Source organism: Engystomops pustulosus, chromosome 1 (assembly GCF_040894005.1).
Source record: "Engystomops pustulosus chromosome 1, aEngPut4.maternal, whole genome shotgun sequence".
NCBI lineage: Eukaryota > Metazoa > Chordata > Amphibia > Anura > Leptodactylidae > Engystomops > Engystomops pustulosus.
This window is the reverse complement of record NC_092411.1, coordinates 176,806,305-176,812,358: the sequence shown is the minus strand read 5'-3', so window position 1 is coordinate 176,812,358 and position 6,054 is coordinate 176,806,305. Positions and strand designations below refer to the sequence as shown.

Here is a 6,054-nt window from a genome sequence, read left to right as displayed (position 1 = left end):
CATTCTTGCACAATCAATGCTTGCATTTTGTCACAATTTGTTGGTTTTTATTTGTCCACCTGTCTTTTGATGATTGACCACAAGTTCTCAATGGGATTAAGATCTAGGGAGTTTCCAGGTCATGGACCCAAAATCTCCATGTTTTGTTCCCTGAGCCATTTAGTTACCACCTTTGCTTTATGGCAAGTTGCTCCATCATGCTGGAAAAGGCATTGTTGATCACCAAACTGTTCTTGGACGGTTGGGAGAAGTTGCTCTTGGAGGACATTCTGGTACTATTCTTTATTCATGGATGTGTTTTTAGGCAAGACTGTGAGAGAGCCGATTCCCTTGGCTGAGAAGCAACCCCACACATGAATGGTTGCAGGATGCTTTACAGTTGGCATGAGACAAGACTGGTGGAATCGCTGACCTTGTCTTCTCCAAACAAGCTGTTTTCCAGATGTTCCAAAGAATCGGAAAGGGGATTCATCAGAGAAAATGACTTTACCCCAGTCCTCAGCAGTCCGCTCCCTGTACCTCTAGCAGAATATCAGTCTGTCCCTGATCTTTTTCTGAAGAGAAGTGGCTTCTTTGCTGCCCTCCTTGACACCAGGCCTTGCTCCAAGAGTCTCCGCCTCACATTGGTGCAGATGCACTCACACCTGCCTGCTGCCTGAGCAAGCTCTGCACTGCTGGTAGCCCAATCCCGAAGCTGAAACACTTTTAAGAGACGGCCCTGGCGCTTGCTGGTCCTTCTTGGGCGCCCTGGAGCCTTTTTGGCAACAATGGAACCTCTCCCCTTGAATTCCTTGATGATGCAATAGATTGTTGACTGAGGTGCAATCTTTCTAGCCGCGATACTCTTCCCTTCTAGGCCAGTTTTGTGCAGTGCAATGAGGACTGCATGTGTTTCTTTAGAGATAACCATAGTTAACAGAAGAGAAACAATGATGTCAAGCACCAGCCTCCTTTTAAAGTGTCCAGTGATTCTTACTTAATTATGACAGATTGATCTCCAGCCCTGTCCTCATCAACACCCACACCTGTGTTAATGGAGCAATCACTGAAACAATGTTAGCTGCTCCTTTTAAGGCAGGTCTGCAATGAAGTTGGAATGTGTTTTTGGGGGAAAAGTTCATTTTCTAGGCAAATATTTACTTTGCAATTAATTGCTGTTAAGCTGATCCCTCTTTATAACATTCTGGAGTATATGCAAATTGCCATTATAAAACCTGATGCAGTAGACTTTTTTTTTTTAAATTTCTTTATTCAATTTTTATACATTTCACGTTGTAAATATTACATAGGATCATATTGTACATCATCCACTACATATTCTTTGTCCAAAAAACGTAGTTCATGTTTTATTTCATTTGTCAAAATAAAAAGACAAGAACCATATGAAGATGCGCTGTTGATGTGGAATTCCTTGACTTGCCCGTTCTATATTATTACAGGTATGGCAATACCCAATGTGTGGCAATAGTCTACAGGCTGGGGACACAATTTAGCTTTTTCACTAGACTGGTGTTGGGGTGCCCCTGAGGAACCAGTGCAACAGAAACCCCCTAATAGTGACCCCATTTTAGGAAAGGGCACTTCTCAAAGTATGGATCTAGGGCAGTGATGGCGAACCTTTTAGAGGCCGAGTGCCCAAAATGCAACCCAAACCCTTCTGACTTGAAGTGAAGTGCCAACACAAAAATTTAACTAGAATAACAAGGTTTTAATTGAGAAAACGAGCCATAGAGAGACGCCCCCCCCATATACGTAATATAGTATAAAATGCATACAGCTTGTCGCCATGTAGTATAAAATGCATAAAGCTTGTCGCCATGTAGTATAAAATGCATACAGCTTGTCGCCACGTAGTATAAAATGCATACAGCTTGTCGCCACGTAGTATAAAATGCATACAGAATGCCGCCATGTAGTATAAAATGCATACAGAATGCCGCCAAGTAGTATAAAATGCATACAGAATGCCACTCCCACCTGGAGCGGAGGAGAGGGGGGCTACGGACGGGAGGAGAGGGGGGGCCGGGAAGGGAAGAAAGGGGGGCTACGGAGCGGAGGAGAGGGGGGCTACGGAGCGGAGGAGAGGGGGGCTACGGAGCGGAGGAGAGGGGGGCTACAGAGCGGAGGAGAGGGGGGCTACGAATCGGTAGAGAGGGGGGCTATGGAGCGGAGGAGAGGGGGGCTACGGAACGGGACAGAGGGAGCAAAGCAGTGCGGAGCGGACCGGGACAGAGTAGAGCGGACAGGGAGGGAGCAGAGCGGAGCGGCCCGGGATAATTAATGCGCATGCGCGGTTTCTATGGGAGCGACTGAAACTTTCAGCGCTTCCCAAGTTACCGCGCATGCGCAAAAACTCTGCGGTTCTGTCTATGGAGCGGCGCGTAGTTCCGCCGCTCACATAGACCAAATTTTTACGGGCAGCGGGCAGAGGCTTACTGGCGACGGTACGCGTGCCAACAGAAACGGCTTTGCGTGCCGTCTGTGGCACGCGTGCCATAGGTTCGCCATCGCTGATCTAGGGTTATATGAGCATGTTAATCCATGAGATCCTGGTCCAAATGTAATACAATGTGAATGGGTCAGTGTAAAAATTGCATTGTTTTCTCAAATGTGTCATTGTAGTGACAAATGAAATCAGCCCAACTCATGCCACTGTGGATAAACACCCCAAAAATCATTCTTCAGGTTATTACGGGTATAGTAATACCCCATGTGTGGCAATAGGCTACAAGATGGAGACACGGCAGGGCTCGGAGGAGAATGGCATCAATCTTGAGAATGCCTTTATAGATAAGGCGAAACGTCGCTCTTACGGTGGAATAAATCTTCACGTTTTTCATCTATTTTGGAGTGCTGCTTCATCTTCTACATTCTGCCTACATTGTAGGGCTATGTCGGGCCCTTTGTGAAGACCTGCACCCGCCTTTCACACGGTGGCGTTCCAAAACTTTCTACTCTTTCTTGTTTGTATAAAACATTTGTATATGCCCTGAGGGATCAATATAATAGAAACCCCCTGAGAACTGATCCTACTTGAAAACTACACCCCTCCATGAATAAATCTAGGGGTGTAGAGAGCATTTTAACCCCACAGATGGACCCCAAGATTGATGCATCATGGATAGTGCATAGTATAAATTATCCATTATGTCATCTTGTGCCCAGCTCCTGCCATGGGAGACAAACACCCCAAAAATCATGATGCGGGTTCTCCCGGGTGTGGCAATACCCCATATGTGGCAACAATCTACAGGCTGGGCACATGGCAGAGCTCAGCAGGGAAGGTGCGGTATGCGGCATTATGTACAGTATAAGCTGTGTGAAAGTGCATCAGGATACAATTATATATCCAGGGACATGTGGTAAATCTGGAAACACTCTTTCATGCATAACCCTGGTTTCTCAGGGCACGTGTCACACTGGTATATGGACTATTAACCCCTTCAGGCTCATTTTGGCCTCTAAGACACAGCCCCATTTTTTAAATCTGCCCTGTGTCACTAGAAGTGGTTATAGCTTTGGAACACTTTAACTTATCTAGGGATGAGTCTGTTTTCTCGTGACACAGTGTAATTCAAATTAATTAACCCCTAAACAACCTGGCCTTTTTTTGTTTTTTCATTGCCATTTTTCACTTTTTTCACCTTCAAAAATCTATAACTTTTTTATTTTTTCACGTAAAGAGCTCTGTGATAGCTTGGTTTCTTCTTAACAAATTGCACTTCACAGTGACATTATTTAATATTCCATGCTGTGTACTGGTGAGGCGAGGAAAAAATTCCAAATGCAGTGAAAATGGTTTAAAAAAAATGCATTTGCACCGTTTTCTTTATTCTTTGGGTCGGTGCAATCACGGGGATAACAAATTTGTATAGGTTTTATAATGTTTTCATACACTTACAAAAATTAAAACCTCCTGTACAAAATTTAGCTGTGGGTTATGTCATTTTTGCGACTTTTGATGACTTTTTCAATGCTACCCTTTTTAGGACTGTACGACCTTTTGATCACTTTTTATTGAAATGTTTATATTTTTCAAAATGGCAAAAAATGGCACTATTTTCCATTACGTCTAAACATCCCCAGTATACATAAGTAGGGTCCATTCATAACGAACTAACCCTGCCCATTTTTCCAAAATCGAGACAACCCTAAGCCCTCTCTTATCCATTCTAACAAGGCTCAATGTACACTCACCGGCCACTTTATTAGGTACACCATGCTAGTAACGGGTTGGACCCCCTTTTGCCTTCAGAACTGCCTCAATTCTTCGTGGCATAGATTCAACAAGGTGCTGGAAGCATTCCTCAGAGATTTTGGTCCATATTGACATGATGGTATCACACAGTTGCTGCAGATTTGTCGGCTGCACATCCATGATGCGAATCTCCCGTTTAACCACATCCCAAAGATGCTCTATTGGATTGAGATCTGGTGACTGTGGAGGCCATTTGAGTACAGTGAACTCATTGTCATGTTCAAGAAACCAGTCTGAGATGATTCCAGCGCATTATCCTGCTGAAAGTAGCCATGAGATGTTGGGTACATTGTGGTCATAAAGGGATGGACATGGTCAGCAACAATACTCAGGTAGGCTGTGGTGTTGCAACGATGCTCAATTGGTACCAAGGGGCCCAAAGAGTGCCAAGAAAATATTCCCCACACCATGACACCACCACCACCAGCCTGAACCGTTAGTACAAGGCAGGATGGATCCATGCTTTCATGTTGTTGACGCCAAATTCTGTCCCTATCATCCGAATGTCACAGCAGAAATCGAGACTCATCAGACCAGGCAACGTTTTTCCAATCTTCTACTGTCCAATTTTGATGAGCTTGTGCAAATTGTAGCCTCAGTTTCCTGTTCTTAGCTGAAAGGAGTGGCACCCGGTGTGGTCTTCTGCTGCTGTAGCCCATCTGCCTCAAAGTTCGACGTACTGTGCGTTCAGAGATGCTCTTCTGCCTACCTTGGTTGTATAACAGGTGGCGATTTGAGTCACTGTTGCCTTTCTATCAGCTCGAACCAGTCTGCCCATTCTCCTCTGACCTCTGGCATCAACAAGGCATTTCCGCCCACAGAACTGCAGCTCACTGGATGTTTTTTCTTTTTAGGACCATTCTCTGTAAACCCTAGAGATGGTTGTGCGTGAAAATCCCAGTAGATCAGCAGTTTCTGAAATACTCAGACCAGCCCTTCTGGCACCAACAACCATGCCACGTTCAAAGGCACTCAAATCACCTTTCTTCCCCATACTGATGCTCGGTTTGAACTGCAGGAGATTGTCTTGACCATGTCTACATGTCTAATTGCACTGAGTTACCGCCATGTGATTGGCTGATTCGAAATTAAGTGTTAACGAGCAGTTGGACAGCTGCTCCTAATAAAGTGGCCGGTGAGTGTAAATTTGCTATTGCTGTTATCATACTGAACCAAAGAATAAATATAAGCAGTCATTTGGAGCAAACAGAGGCCACAATGAAATGATGAAAATGTGTTTTTTCGCCAATTTCACCACATTGAACAGCATTAAATATTTAGAGGACTTCTATCACCCTATTTAGGGGTGGAAGACTGTCACCAAATGCATGGTGTGATAAGCGGTGATGCACGTCTGCTACACTGAAATAAATAACTTTATGCAAATGAGCCAGAAGCGCTCACCTCTCTGCTAGCCAAACGCCTCCTGACTAATTTTGCGCATGTGCGTGAGCTAACTGCCTTGCACAGCCGGCCGGAGAGAAATTCAGCTGTGCATGGAGACACAGACGTGACTTCGTCCCGCCAAGAGGAGATTAACAGGGGCATGGCTGGGCAACGGCTGCGTGAGGACGTGCTGCCTAAGAGCTCCGTACCTCCAGACGCCATTATCGTGGTCCCGACCGCCTCACCCGCTGTCAGGCATGTCAGTGCGACGGGGGAGAAACACTGTCAGGCTGACGACTCCCTCCAGCTCGCGTTCGGCGGTCTCCGGTCCAAACATAGACTGTTTTCTTCAGCGGCACTCCGCAGCCTCCTCTCCACCTGTGACATCAAGTGGGTCCAGTATGGCACCT

General features: G+C 45.5%; 1 long non-coding RNA gene across 2 annotated transcripts in view; it reads right to left on the bottom strand.

Moving 5' to 3' along the window:
- The window catches only part of LOC140067817 (uncharacterized), a 173,159-nt gene that overhangs the window by 96,639 nt on the left and 70,466 nt on the right, over nt 1–6,054 (bottom strand). The window lies entirely within an intron of this gene.